Source organism: Dipodomys merriami, unplaced genomic scaffold (assembly GCF_024711535.1).
Source record: "Dipodomys merriami isolate MVZ:Mamm:240054 unplaced genomic scaffold, mDipMer1.0.p SCAF_5, whole genome shotgun sequence".
Lineage (NCBI taxonomy): Eukaryota > Metazoa > Chordata > Mammalia > Rodentia > Heteromyidae > Dipodomys > Dipodomys merriami.
In genome coordinates this window covers 11,209,131-11,225,074 of record NW_027206068.1, presented here as the reverse complement: position 1 = coordinate 11,225,074, position 15,944 = coordinate 11,209,131, and the positions used below count along the sequence as shown (strand labels likewise).

At 39.6% G+C, this 15,944-nt stretch overlaps 1 long non-coding RNA gene across 3 annotated transcripts in view; it reads left to right on the top strand.

Moving 5' to 3' along the window:
• LOC138809497 (uncharacterized) overlaps window positions 1-15,944 on the top strand; it is a 208,163-nt gene that overhangs the window by 128,896 nt on the left and 63,323 nt on the right. The window contains exon 3 of one of the 3 annotated variants that reach the window (XR_011366875.1): window positions 1,257-1,400. The exons of the other annotated variants lie outside the window; for them this stretch is intronic. This is a non-coding gene — a long non-coding RNA (uncharacterized lncRNA). Of the gene's footprint in view, window positions 1-1,256; window positions 1,401-15,944 lie in introns of those variants that run through there. 3 annotated transcript variants of the gene reach the window in all.

Below are 15,944 nucleotides of genomic sequence, written 5' to 3'. Positions count from 1 at the left end.
AATAATTGCACAGAGATTATATGGCTAATAAGACTGCAGATATTTACTATTTGTCCGTTACTAAGAATGTTTGTCCATCCATGATCTAGAGCAAGAATATGGTGGCAGCTAGGGAAAATATAGTGAGACTTTGCTGAAAAGTATTAAAGCAAAGAGGATTGGGAGCATGGCTGAAGTTGTTTAGTACTTGCCTAGCAAATATCAAGCCCTCTATTCAGTCCCCAGTACCACAAAAAGAGAAAGAAGAGAAACAAAAACAAAATTATTTGCCCTAGTTCTCGATGCTAGTAAATATCAGGTCTTATAAGATGCTTCTGAAAGCATAGAAGAGAAAGAATGAAGTATTTCTATGATTCAGAATATATAAGTATTAACAGCTGTCAATTTTAGATTTTGAATACACTAGGTATTTCTAAGCTAGTTAGTTATACAATTGCAGTGGTATAATTTTAACTTCAAACTAATATACTTGAGTTGTTATATATTTAAAATAATTATTTATGAACACTAATCCTTTAAACTACAGGATCCATTCTCCTTATGTCTGTTGTAGTGTAGTCAGTGTTCAGAGTTTTTCAGGAGACACTGGTCTCAAGCTGATTTAGGAGGCCTGAATTAGGCATGAATGTATAAGCACTTATATGTATGTGAAATATATATGTACTGCATACACACACACATACACACACACACACACACACACACACACACACCTTTGACACCCGACACACATACATTGGGGCTTCCCTGCTCTAATAGATCCATTAAAAAGAACAAAGCTTTGTGGAATCAGACAAGTCTCCATTTTGCAGTAAATGTATTTTATTTAAGGCATATAGAAAATTAGAATTAGAATTAAATTAAAATTAAAATTAAACCATGTGCCAGTGGCTCATGCCTGTAATCCTAGCTCCTCAGGAGGCTGAGATCTGAGGATCGAGGTTCAAAGCCAGCTCTGGCAAAAAAGTCCACGATACTCTTATCTCCAATTAACCACCAGAAACTGGAAGTGGTGCTGTGGCTAAAGTGGTAAAGTGCTAGCCTTGAGCTGAAGAGTTGAGGGACAGCACCTGGGCCCAGAGTTCAAGCCCCACGACCGACAAAAAAAAAAATTAAAAAATTCATTATTATTACATCACAATTTGCTTTTCTTTCTTCCTTATTTTACTTCCCATTTTTTCATCTTGAAAGAGTTGTATAGGTTATACTTGACTAGTTTGTCAAAATAACTGACTGATACTATTTATATTTTTCAGAACACATTTCCTCCCATCCTCTGTGCAATGCTGCCAAACTCTGGTGTTCTCCAGATGCAAGATGATTCCAGTTAGCAGCTCTGCTTTAATGATATGGGAAGTGAGATTATACTGCTTTTCCCAAGATGAACAAAGCAATCCCAGTAGAGAACTCAAAAGTTATGGGTCATTTTCTTAATGAAGATGTTGATCAGATTAAACTGGTTCTTTTAGTGACTTTTGTTTTTGGTATGGAGAAAGTGTGCCTCCTGCAGAGCAATGGCCCCAGTGTATTCTGGAGAGTTCCCCTGAGGAAGATGGTTGTCTTATGCCTTTTCAGATAGTTGGCAGCCTCAACTTTCCTCTTTCCTCCTACTTGTCCCCTCCTTCTGGACTACTACTGGATCTCCTATTCATTACACTGTGCCAGAGGCTTTTGCTGTTTCGCTGGGAGTAACACAGAGACCCACTGCTATAGGACAGAAGCCTGTGCCATGCTAGCACTTTGTTTTGTCTTTGGTAGAGTCAGGGACACACTGACTTTTCTTTGTGTCCTCTATAGAATATCACCAAAGCCACCATGTCCAATGTCCCTTAGACTGTGGTGAATCTACAGGTATTAGTTTGTTCAGACTGCTGTTACAGTTTCACAAACTAAGTGGCCTGCACGATTAAAAAAAAAATAGCGTATCTCAGCTCTGGAGACAGTCAGTCTAAAATCAAGGGATGGTAGAATGGTTCTTTCTGCAGACTGTGAGGGAGAGTCTGTTTAATTCTATCACTTAGGCCTGCCTTTATCTTCACATGGCATTCTTCCTGTGTGCAGGTTGGGTCTAAATTCTCCCTTTTCGTAAGGATATCAATCATGTTCTGGCATGACCTTGTCTTCTGATAACTTTATTATACCTGTAACTGTTCTCATTCCAAATAAGGTCTCATTCTGAGAAACTAGGAGTTTGGATGTTGCCATATGATTTGTTGTTGTTGTTGTTGTTGGGGGGTGAGGGTAGGGGGAGAGGAGTTACAAATCAACCCATAGCATCATCACATCTTCAACATCATTATATCTTCAGAACATTTGGAGGTTTCTTCTTTAGAAAGAAAAGATGTTTTGGTCATAAAATGATTGATGAACATTAAACGAGTCACTTTCTGAGTGTGAAAGAAGCAGTGGTCAAGTGGTAGCTATTAAGGAATGTGTTCATGTTTTCATGAAGGTCTGCATGGAGACTCTTTTTTTATTTCTTTTTTTGCCAGTCCTGGGCTTGAACTCAGGGCCTGAGCACTGTCCCCGAGTGTCTTTTGCTCAAGGCTAGTGCTCTACCACTGAGCCACAGTGCCACTTCCAGGACTTCATGGATGTTAGGCAAGCACTCTAACACTATGCTACCATCCCAGCCCATTCATGGAGACTTTACAACGAGGTTTCGCTGTTAGAAAGGAGGGTTGCTCATCACATTTTTTTTCTTCACAGGAAGTAAAGATTGGTTGAACTAAGTAAAAGGTACTCTTAGTACTCATCTTCAGAGGAGAGATACTGCTTTTCCTCAAAGAAAATGAAACACAACAGCCCTTTCTTAGATCTGTTCAAGTCTTCTTAATACTTCACTCCAGGTTTGAGGAGTGGAGAAAAGTCATGGAACATGAAGATTTGGGAATCTTTTTAAACTAGGTACTCATTCAGCACTTTGGATGTTTTTGCCCTGGAACATACCAGGACCCAGAGAGGTGAGGTTACTGAGATCTCACACATGGTTATTTGCTTGATTCCTTCCTTCATATTACTTTGTAATGAGGAGCTTTGCCAGCAAACTTCTGAGTGCTACTGATCATCTCACTTTGCTGTTCCTCTAGCTTCTTATTAGTTTTACTGGAATGAGTCATTTACTTGTCTGTACTACTAGCTGGAGAATCTTTTGGGGCCAAGCAATGTTCTCAAAGCCTAGAATAGTGACTCAAATTTTAGCACACATCAGAATCACATGAAGTTTTGTTAAAACACACACTGGTGAGGCTTGCCTACAGAATATCTGCTTAGGTAGGTGTGGATTAGGCCTGATACTGTTCACCTCTAACACATTCCTAGGTATAACTGATACTGCTAATCTGGGGATACTTTAAGAAGCACTGGCCTAGAATGGTTGCTTGTAAACAGTAAGTGCACAATAAACGTTTTTAGAATATATGAAAGGCAAGAAAGATTATATAAAGACATAGTAGATGACCACAGAGAGAAATATAAAGGTGATTGCATAAATACCTCTTCTGCTTTGCCAGAAGTGTAAAATTTACTGATAGTGTAAAATTTACTGAGAGTATTTTGAAAACTGCTTCTGGTTTAGTCAGCCTGTCAATGCTTTTTACTTATTCTTGAGGCTTGCTAGGAGGGTGGGTTTAGGCAGAGGAGAAAACCCCATTTTTCTATTTTGGGATAGAGAGGATCAAAACTTTACTTCCTATGTCAAATAGAGATGCAAATGTTGTTTTTCTGTTCTTGAACCTGCAGAAGAATCATCAGTTCAGTCTAGCCTTTTTAAAAGGAGAGCTATTATCTTTTTTTTTTTTTTTTTTTTGGTGGTCATGGGGCTTGAACTCTGGGCCTGGGCGCAGTCCCTCAGCTCTTCAGTTCAAGGTGAGCGCTCTACCACTTGAGCCACAGTGCCACTTCTGGTTTTCTGCTTTATTGGAGATAATAGTCTTACAGACTTTCCTGCCCCTGCTGGCTCTGAACAGTGATCCTCAGATCTCAGCCTCCTATGTAGCTAGGATTATAGGCATGAGCCACTGGCACCCGCTGAGCTGTCATCTTATATGTATCTCTACCAGAAGAAAAAGAGAAGTTCATAAAATCACAAACCAAGGCCAAAAGGTAAGCAGTTTATTGGAAAAGACTCAACTCACATGTTAAAATGTTAACTAAATAAGTTCATGCAAATCTTGTGTTCCAAAAGGTCTCTATTAAAGCTTCTGATTAATTAAAAAAAATAGAAATATGGTTGTTTACAAACAAGTTCTTAAATGCTGCAGTGTTATCAGTCAATTTCTAACACTTGCCCCACTGACATCAGAATGTTTTCTTGAATCTGTGTTGAACCCTTAGAATCTGATACCTATTGCCATGGTTCAAATGTGGTTTGTCCCCATGAAACTCATTCAGGAGTTTGATTGCCATTGTGGGCACTGAGACAGAATGTTAATCCTACTAGTAGTTTAGTGGTGAGGTCTTTGGAAGGTACTGGGATTAGACAAGGTCATTTGGGTGGAGCCCCCATGATTTAATTCTGGTGACTATGAGAAGATGGAGAACAGAAGAGACTTGGGCACATATGCATGCCCCCTTTGTTTTGCCATATGAAGTCTTATACCACCTTGGGATTCTTCTAGCAAGAAGGTCATTACCAAATGCTGGCTTTGGACCTTGTACCTCCAGAACTCTAAATCATAACAATACAGAAAATATTGTCCGAATCACTTGCAAGTTGGAATGGATTTTCAAGCGCACCCACTGAAGAGACAGTCTATTAATTGAATCATGAGAAACCACTAAAGTCAATTGCTTCTTTGAGAGTGAATTGCAGTTTGCATTTGGTACACAATGGAAGAAGTTAATATAACAAAAAGATTAAAGGAAGGGAAAGAACTATATTCTGATAGAAGTCAGGAGGAGGAATTTGATTTCAAATATAAATGGTAGAGTTAGAAGGAAGGGGCTCCTCTTTCGAGATATGAAGAAGAGAAGGTAGCAAAAGGAAATGGGGTGACAGTTTTACCTTGAGAAATTTAGTGACCTTATCTTAATCTCATTTTATGGAAGAGAAAACAAGGTCACCTTACACAGGTGAGCTTCAGGTTATCTACCCTCTGCTCTTTCCCTTCTGAACAACCATGTGTTGTGTTGCTTTAGCACATTAAACAATTATTTGCTAACATACAGCGAGGGATATGGGAAACAAAAAATAATAAAAGCAAATTCAATTTAGATGAGGAACAATTTAAATGCTTAATAGGAGAAAGCCAAGAACAGGTGGTATTCTAATCTGCCAGGAATCCTTAGATGAGAGTCTGCATGTTAATTTGTATTCAAAATTTCTGCATATAAAGATATAGCATAATTGTTTTTAATGTATTTATAATGTACTATGGGATTCTTTTGTTTCCTTGCTATGTTCCTCCCCCACGGTATAACCCCTGTTTTCACTGTATTTGATTCCAGTGCCCTGCATCTTGTATATACATTTTTCTAATTTGGGGAGGGAAAGGGAAATAACAAAATGCTTAAATAGGGATGCAGGTTGACCCATTGTAACAATGAGATATACAAGACAGCATATTGAAAACGAACTTTACAACTTCAGGCACGGGGAGGGGGGGCAAGTTGGGGAAGTAGGGAGGCAAGGGCTGGTAGGGGAAAAACAAAGGAGGGGGTAACAATGCTCGATATGTACTTATTATCTTACGTAACTGTAACCCCTCTGTACAGTATCTTTACAATAATATATATGTATATATTTATATAAAGATACAGCATAGCAGGTAAGGCATGAAGAGTATATAAAGAACTGAACTGGAGAAGTATCACTTTTTGAGGGTTGGTGGCAGTAAAGTACACAAGTACATTTAATCACCCTCTCCTAAAGATACTACTAACATAAGTTTTCATGAACTTGTGCAAATGGCCACATGGCTGCCTTTTCAGCCCTACTAGTTGATTTCAGGCATCAGATTGACTGGATTAAGAGACACTTAGCTGGCAAAGTATTCTCAGGGCTTCAGCAGGTTCTGAGCCCGTGCCTCTTCAGCTGAAAGGGATGCCAGGCAGTTCTGTTTTTGAGCACAATGTTTGGGCTTAGAGCGTGTTTCTAGAGATTGTTGTATAAATTGGTACACTGAGTGTAGAAGGGCCACTGTCAATGTGGTTGGGTACAATTCAATCAACTGAGAATTACACCAGCAGTCTCCCTATTTATGAAGGCTTGGGACTTCATTCTCTGTCCCGACCCGCAGGACTTCAACGAGGGCGGTGAACCTAAGCGAGAAGGAATGAAGGGACAAGAGACACGAAGAAGGACAGCAAGACAAGGATTCTGATCAAGCTGCCAAATTTTATTTTTCACATTGGGGTATTTATATGCTTAGAATAAGGAAGCTTTTTCATTGGGCGTAGCAGCTGCAGGATGCTTGCTTAGGGCAGTGAAAAGGTGGTTGTTAGCAGCTACCGGGTGTTTGTATGGGGGGTGAAAAGGTGGTCATTAGTAGCTATTAGGGGGTGAAAAGGTGGTTGTTAGCAGCTACCAGTATTTGTATGGGGCAGGATGAAAAGACCGGATTCTGTGAACAGCCTCCTGATGTTCTAGTGAGATACTCAAGCTTATCATGCAGATAGACTCCCTGCAAGGCTCTCAACAATTCTCCAGCCTGCTGACAGTCTATGGTGAGGCTTTTCAACCTCCATAATCAGATGTATACTTTCCACTAATAAATCTCATCTCTCTCATTACATATATAATATATGTAAAATTATATATACAAAGTAATAATATATGTGTATATATTTTTGTATATATATATATATGTATATATTTTGTGTGCTGGGCCTAGGGCTTTAACTCAGGGCCTAGGTGATATCCCTGAGCTTTATTTGCTCAAGTTAAGCACTCTTGTCACTTGAGCCACAACTCTACTTCTGGCTTTTTGGTGGTTAATTAGACATAAAAGTCTCTCAGGCTTTCCTGCCATGGCTGGCTTGGAACCATGATCCTCAGATCTCAGCCTTCTGAGTAGCTAAGATTACAGGGGAAAGCCATCAGTGCCTAGCAGTATGTATGTTTTATTGCTTCTCTTACTTTGAATCACACTGTCATTTCTACTGCATTCCAGCAAAGGAGACATTCAAGGCCCAACTTTTCTAAGCTTCCTTCTAAAAGACTCCCTGTGAGCCGATGGCTCACACCTGTAAAATCCTAGCTACTCAGGAGGCTGAGATCTGAGGATCGCGGTTCAAAGCCAGCCTGGGCAGGAAAGTCCGTGAAACTCTTTTTTCTTTTTTTTTGGGTCCGGTAGTGGGGCCTGAAATCTGGGTCTGGGCGCTGTCCCTCAGCTCTTCAGCTCAAGGCTAGTGCTCTACCACTTGAGCCACAGCGCCACTTCCGGCTTTTTTCTTTTTGCTTATGTGGTGCTGAGGAATCGAACCCAGGGCCTTGAGCATGCAAGGCAAGTGCTCTACCACTGAGCCACCTTCCCAGCCCCAGTCCGTGAAACTTATCTCCAATAAACCACTAGAAAATCAGAAGTGGCACTGTAGTGGGAGAGAGCTCGCCTTGAGCTGAAGAGCTGAGGTACAGCGCTCAGGCCCCACAACACACACACACACACACACACACTCAGGCCCAGAGTCCAAGCCCCACAACACACACACACACACACACACACACACACACACACACACACACACACACACACACACACACACACACACTTCCTGTGAATGTCCCCTAATGAAGGGTCATAAAGAACACTGCTGTATCAGTGATAGTTGTGGTACTACTCATTTCTGTAAGGGTGAATGCACTCGATGGCCTATTTTATCATGAGGTTATTAATAAGGATTTAGACTTTGGTCTGATAATTTGGGAAGGATCTAAGAAATAGGGATTACTCTGGAATGGCTGTTATCTGAAATCAGGGTTAATCCTATCATTTATATACCTTATCAGACCCTCTCTCCATACTCTTAAAGATATGTGGTAATTGTGACTTAAAATTATGAAAAAGAGCTGGTAGCAAGAATAAAGTCATTTTTATTGCTCCCTGCCTAATGGTTTGCCTTTCAAAACCTGATATTTCACCCTTAAAAACATGGGAGAAAATGTTCTTTTGTGACCTCTGTGTAGAAGCAATTGTATAAAAGTTGTTGATTAGCCCTGCAAATAAGTCTTTGGAGAAACCAAGTAATTTATAGTGGCAATTTAAATTTCTATCATTTAGACCTCAGAAAATTAATGACTTCCCTGACTGTAAAATGTCACCTATGGTCTCACCAGTATAGATTTGAGAAGCCTGCTCTCAGCCCTGGTTCTGCAGCTTACTAGGTGACTATGATTATGTTACTAATGCTTGCTTTTCCTATCCCACCTTATTGAATCAAGGGAGATCATCTTTATTAATGCAACAAAAATACCAAATTACATATGGCTCCAAGGAGGTGGATCCACTTACAGAAAAACTGATAATCTGATGGTTCTTTTGCATAGGAGAGTATTTTAAGTTTATGAAATACAAAAGTAAGATTGGCATAGATTGGGAATTGAGAATGTAGAGTTGTTCTGAGGCAAGAAGAGAAGTTGGTAGTATGGAGAAGAAAAAAAGAACAATAGAGAAAGTAAGGCATCCTGCTATATTGGAGGACAGCTGATAAAATGATCAAGAATAGTGATATAAGATCTGTGTTTGAAATTTGTTTATAGTACAGCTGGACAGCTTTCAACTTAGGATCTTCAGTGAATGTCATTCAAAACATAAATGCTTTATATTTTTCTAGCTTGAAATGATAATAGGAGTAGGATTTGATTAAGGAGATTCTAGAGGAAATAAATTAGTTGAAAGGGAAAAACAATTATAGTTCAGTAGAGGCAGTATATAACAGAGGAATGGCTAGAATTATACTTAATTTGTTTCTCAGCTTCATAAGGCAAGTGTTCTAGGGAGGGAGAAGAAGCTGAGCCAGTTTTACAGGCTTTCAGAGACAGGATGACCCCAGATGATGGATGGGTAAGAAATATGAAAGACAAGGAAAAAACAATGTAAGTTATCATAATTTGAGCAGTTGAGAGTATGTTAGGTTTTGCTCATTGTTGTGTAGTGAAGAATGCCTGAAATGGAGGAAGAAACAATTCTGGCTCATGGTTTCAGATGTTTCATCTGAGGTTGACTGGATCCATTGTCCTGGGCCTGAGGTAAGGGGGAATATGAGATTAGCAGCATATGACTCAGGGTGGCCAGGAAGCAGAGAGGAATCACAAGAAGGGCCCAGTACTCAGATCCCCTTCAAAGGCATGACCCCAGCAACCCACTTCCTTCAGTGAGGCTTCACTTAGAGTTCTGCTACTACCTAATAGTTCAGATTTTCAACCAATCAATAGAGTAAACCATTAGTTAGGCCTAGAAATCTCCTAGGCACCTTTCAACTCAATAAAGTTGAAATTCAAGTTTAAACTCAATATTTACCATTAGATAATGGTAGAAAATAGCTAGATAATTCAAACCAAATAAATGTAAATACTCAATCCCTCTTGCTTCTAGTGAATTTGAATGTAGTTAATTTAGAAAAGACTTGAGCCTTAACTTTTTGTCTTAATATTTCAATTTTGCAGGACCTGTAAGGAATGTAAACATGTACCTTTTTTTTTTTGGTTTGTTTGTATCAAAAAAAGACAACTCATTTGAAGAGTTCTTTGACAATTACTATGTAAGTGTGGATTGGAAAGCTTTCAAATGCAGTTTAATATTTCCTGTTTGTCAATGTTTATAAACTGGGTGATATTTTACATGTGAGGCCATATGGAGAATTGAGGTTCCCAAGGCTCTTTTTAAGGCTTAACTGGAATATATTCCGCAGTGTTTACGTGAGGGAGAGTGAAGGACACAAAGAGGACATTTATGGCCTTCACTTTGAAAGTCTTCCTTTGAACCTTCCTGGAGAAGGTAGAACATTTCCCACAGTAACGTTTATCTTAGCTACTCCAGTGTGGTGAGAGGACCAGCAGACTTGGCATTACCCTCCTGAAATCTTCTGAGTGGGAACCTGCAATGTCAGCAATTCCCAGATGACTCCTGCACATTACAAGTTAAGATGTCCTTCCCTAGGAAGTGTCAGGTGCATCTATTTCCTAGGTGATGTGGAAGCCGCCTACGAAAAAGGGAAGGGATATCATTGCTACTCTAGGCCTTTCCACAGGGATTTGGCTAGGGAGTCACTGGGAATTAAGTAGCTTAGAGATAGAGAAGGGACAAAAAGGATGTGGCCTATAACTGCTTCAAAAAGACCAAGTTGGCCGGGCGCCAGTGGCTCATGTCTGTAATCCTAGCTACTCAGAAGGCTGAGATCTGAGGATCACGGTTCAAAGCCAACCCAGGCAGGAAAGTCTGTGAGACTTTAACCATCAGAAAACCAGAAGTGGCATTGTGGCTCAAGTGGTAGAGCACTCACCTTGAGTTGAAGAGCTGAGTGAGGGACAATGCCCAGGCCCAGAGTTCAAGTCCCATGACTGACAAAAAAAAAAAAAAGACCAAGTTGGTCTCTCATTGTGCTTCTCTCTGAGAGGACTAGCAGTTGCTTGCCAGGATAGCAGGAGTAGCTGATATTCCCATTACTCTGAAAAAGGATTTTAGAGCTGGTTAGATATTGAGAAGTAATTGAGATGCTGTGTTCCTGGTGAGAGGCTGAGGGAGAAAACAGTAGTGCCATTAGCTTTTGAGGTCAAGAAAGGAATTCTATTTCCTCTGTATCATCTTGAAATTCCTGGTAGTGTAGTTCCTTCACAAAGTGAGCACTCAATAAATGTCACCGACTTGTGATTTGCACCACGGTGGTAATATTTTTAATGCAGCTCATTCCAACAAACGTTCTGTTTCTCATGTTAACTTTTATACACCCAGCAACCAAAACGGCCTGCTGCTGAGTACACAGAATGCTGGGCTCTGGCTAAGTGTGATTAGATATTGATTTCTGAGCTCCAAGAACATTTAGTGATGCAGAAACTGTTGGGCATTGGGTCATTATGGACTGTGGGGCTGACATTGGCAGAATTCCAACAGTCAAAATTTGTGGAAAGATTCTGGAGAGGCTGTAAAGCCCACACTATGGGTTTGACCCTTGTGTGTGACCTGACCTGTTCCTTGGTTCACTGACTGTGTCTTGTCCTGGCCACCTACATTTGCACATGTATGTTTTTGGCCACTAAGGAGACTGGACAGAGAAGTTCATTGAAAATTGATCATGACTTCTGGGGAAAAAAAACATTATTAAGCAAGGCATACATGGCAAAAATGGCATCATTATTATTCTTTTATATTTGCTTTCAAAGAACTGGGAAAAATCTATTTAAAGCTCAAATAACTGATGGGTTAGTAGGTTCACAAGTTGTGTAGAATTAAAAAAAAAATCAGTGTACATTTTTTGACACTTGTCCGTCAAGACATGGGATCTATTCCTCTCTTCTCAAATGTGGCAGGTTTTGTTATTGCTCAGATCAATGGAATATGGTAGAAGTCAAATTTGTCAGTTTGGGGGTCCTAGGCTTTTACTCTGAAGAGCTGCTGTAGCAGAGATTCAATCACAATGTCAAATGATATCTATAATATTCCTGTTTTAGCTCTTCTGGAAAATAGAATTCCCAAAGGGTGATACCTATACTGATATTTCAGTATAGTCTCCCTTCCCACTTCTTTATAGGGGAACATACATCTTGGCAGGGAAATATTATTCATCTATAGGTCATTATATTGCAAGCTTGGATTCTTGTATTGATATGAAAATAAAGGTAGCTCAACCCTGATCTCCATGTCTTCCCTGTGTTAGGTCCAGATTTTCAAATCTGGCTGACCATTACCTGGAGTGACTTTACAGTAACCCAGGGATTATCCAAATAGCAGTCAAGGTTTTACTGTGTCTCATCTCAGATTCATTTAAATCACTGTATCTGAGGCTGAAGTTCCAGCATTAGTATTTCAAAAATTCTCCTCAGTTAAGAGGAAATGGCTTTAGTTTTTCACCATTAAGTATAATGCTGGCTGTAGGTTTGTCATATACAGCCTTTATTGTATTGAGGAATGTTCCATGGATTCCTAATTTTTCCAAAACCTTCATCATAAAGGGGTGTTGGATCTTGTCGAATGCTTCTTCTGCATCTTTTGAGATAACCATGTGGTTCTTAGAAGGGGAAAAACAAGTCGTTTAAATAAGGATACAGGTGGACCTGTTGCAACAATGAGAAGTACAAGTTGTCATGTCGAAAACGAACTTTACAACTTGGGGGGGGGGAGGATTAGGTGGGTGGGGGGGAGGGAGGATGGGAAGGGATGGGAAGGGTAAACAAAGGAGGAGGCTACAATGCTTGGTAAGAAATGTACTCACTATCTTGCCCATGAAATTGTAACCCCTCTGTACAGTATCTTCACAATAAAAAAAAAAAAATTCTCCTCAGATGATTGATAGATGCAGTGAAGGTTGAGAAGCATGTTGAGTTCAATAATTTAATTAGCCATTTGTTTAGAGATAAGAGTGCTTTAGTTCCCAATAGTGTAGATGTTCAAATTGTACTAATTGTAAGGCCTAGCTCAAATATCATGTATATGTAGTATAATATATGTAGATATATTTAGAGTTAATACATATTTATAAAATTAACGAATAAATAAATGAATGCTGTGAAACCCTCCTGATTTTTTTCATGGATTTTCCTTAGTGTACATGAAGATGGAGACTCCAGTGTTTTCCTTCTTCAATTAGAATTGTCCACCAGCTGTTCTAACACTGAGGCATAGAGCTGCTATTGCGCTTGAACCTCTGCTTCAGTGCTGTCTTCCTTGATCTCTTTGCAGCTTTTTTTCGTTTCAATAAATCATCTTTACAAAAGACCCCTCCAAAACCTCCTTTCTACTCTCCTAGGCATGATGGTCATCTGAGGTAAGGAAGATAGATGCTTCATAGTGTGCTGTGGAATAAAAAACCTTTTGAAAGTAGTGAGACAGATAAGGCTGCCTGCTTATCTCCCTATTGGCAAAGGGCTAGCTATTTACCAAGCAAAAATGATAAATATTCCAAGAGCAAGCTCTGAAGTCACCAAACCCCACAGTACTCTTGGCAGAGCTCCTGTAGTGTCTATACTGATGAAGCCACTAGATGTAAAGCTTAGCCAGCACAAGAGCCAATGGATAATTGTTTTGGGTTTTAGGGCCTCTGCTGAACTGTTACTAATTTTGCAAATTTCCAATAATTTTAGGACTGCCTTCAGAGAGATGCATCAATGCATTCATTTTCAATTTTGTATGTAGCATTTTGTGATGTGCTATTATTTACTCATTTTTGCTCTGAAACAAAAATCTCATTCCCTTTCCCCCGCCTCACCCCCCCCCCCCCCCAACCAAGAATTCAGAATTTTAAGCCAGGTTGCCAGAAAACTCCACAGCTTTACTTGTAATTAGAGAGTTCTCCTTTGAAGTTCAAATCCTTCTTAGCACTGATTTGAGAGGGAGTTATGATTCTGTGATGGACTCATGACATTTCTTATTGGGGATATAAAAGGTCAGCCTTTAATGCCTTTTGGTGATATATGTATCTGGCTCAAGATCAGGCAGTTTTGAATGATGGAATTTAAATTGTAATTTAGTGAAGGAGTAAGAAATGAGAAATTATAGCTTTGTGGCAATGCCTGAGCGATACCCCAGTTCCTTAGAGTATGTGAGGGCTTGTGGGCTACTGGCTTAACGTGGCTGTCAGAGCACCATGTAAGGGCTGCAGGAGGAAATTCGAAAGCTATTCTCAGCTGATGTGCTAGTGGTTGCCTAATGTCTGTCTTGGGGGGAAAAAATCCCAGAACTCCAAGGCATCCTTATATTTTCAGCATGCTAAACATTCAGAAGGCTTTTACCTCCTGCTTCTTATTTTATCTAGCTGTCTCTAAATTCTTTGTCCTTTTTTTTTTTATCAAAAAGAATTCTTGAATATATAAAGATCATTACCTACTTTCTTTTCTGTGGTTATTGATGAAATAGAAGAAAAATTTCATCTGTATCTTATTTTATGTGGGTTAAAGAATTGATCCAATTAATCATACATTTGAAACAATATGATACAGAACAAGCACTGAGCTAGATTTCAGTACTCAATTTTATTGATACTTATGAGCTATGAACTTCAGTTTCCTTACTGTAAGTTACTCCCTTCAGCTTTCTTTCTTCTATCTCTTTCTTTTCTTCCTTCCTCCCTCCCTCCCTCCCTTCCTTCCTTCCTTCCTTCCTTCCTTCCTTCCTTCCTTCCTTCCTTCCTTCCTTCCTTCCTTCCTTCCTTCCTTCCTTCCTTCCTTCCTTCCTTCCTTCCTTTCGCCAGTCCTGGGCTTCAACTCAGGGCCTGGATACTGTCCCTGAGCTCAAGACTAGCACTTTACCACTTAAGCCTCAGTGCCACTTCTGACTTTTTCTATGTGGTACTGAAGAATCAAACTCAGGGATTCATGCATTCTGGGCAAGCACTCTACCACTAAGTCATATCCCCGCCCTGCCTTCAGTTTTCTTATCTGTAAATTATCCTGCTAGTAATGTGTTTTGAGGTTAAAATAAAACTGCATTCCCGTTCAAATTGTTCTATTGTTTGTACTAAGGCATGCTAATTCATAGTAGTCATGATCTTGATCAATTACTTTCTGATGTGGTGTTATTTTTATTTTTACTTATATTTTTGTGGTACTGGAGTTTGAACTCAGGGCCTCACACTCCTGGCATACAATTTTTTAATTTTAAATTATCTTTAGTTACACAAAGTTATAAAATTCAATCAGTTTGTAAGTATAATCCCCCATCCCAACTCTATTAATCCCTCAATTTACCGAGTTCCATTTTCACATATGTACATTGAATATGAGTGTTTTTGCCCACTGTCTGTTTTCTTGCCCCTGACCTCACCCCCAACCAAAAATCCCCAGATGATCTAGCTTCATTTTGTTAAACTGTTAAGTTGTCTGAATTAAATACATTTTTGGTATCTTCCCTTGCATATGCCATATTCTAGTTAATGTGTTTGTATGTTTATATACAAACCTGTATGTTTATATATTTATAATTTAGATCTAACATCCACACATAAAAGAAAACATGCAAACTTTGTCTCTGAGCCCGACTTCCTGATAGATGAGTAAAATAACATTAATAGTGGCATATGTCACTTTTTTGTGCCATAAACTTAAACTATGGGCCTTGGAGCTGTCCCATAGCTTTTTGCTCAATGAGAAAAAGTGACCCTCCCTGTCCCCCAATACATTTCAAGGCTGGTGCTCTATGACTTGAGCCATAGCTTCACTTTTGGTGGTTAATTGGAGATAGTCTCATGGACCTTCCTGCCTGAGCTGGCTTTGAACCAGGCTTCATATCTCAGACTTGAGTAGGTAAGATTACTGGTGCCCTCTCACATTTTCTTGATCCATTAGTCCATTGAATGGCATCTGGGCTGTTTCCATGAGTTGGTTATGTTGAATAGTGCAGCAATGAACATGGGTACATGAGCTGTCTTTACTGTATCCTGACCTGTAATCTTTTGGATAAAGGCCCAAGAGTGGTATTGTTGGGTAGTTTTTTGTTTAGTTTTTTTTTTTTTTGAGGAATCTCCAAATTGCTTTCCCCAGTAGTTGCACCAGTTTCTTATCCACAGTGTTAGGATTTTCTTTCCCCCACATTCCTGCCAGCATCTGTTTCTATTCTTAGGTAGTTGTACAAGGGAGTTACCATTCAGTAAATCAGTTGAACCAATGCATTTTAATCCATGTCACACTTTTTATCACTCATCGTTCTCCCCCATCTCTCCCAACCCAACCCCTCCCCTCAACTTTCTTAATTTCATAAGATACGAATATTATGACAGCATTCTCTCCCTCCCTTCCTCTCTTCATCTAGACTCCCTCCTATTGGCTTCCCTCCCTAACACCTTTCAAGTACCAGTTT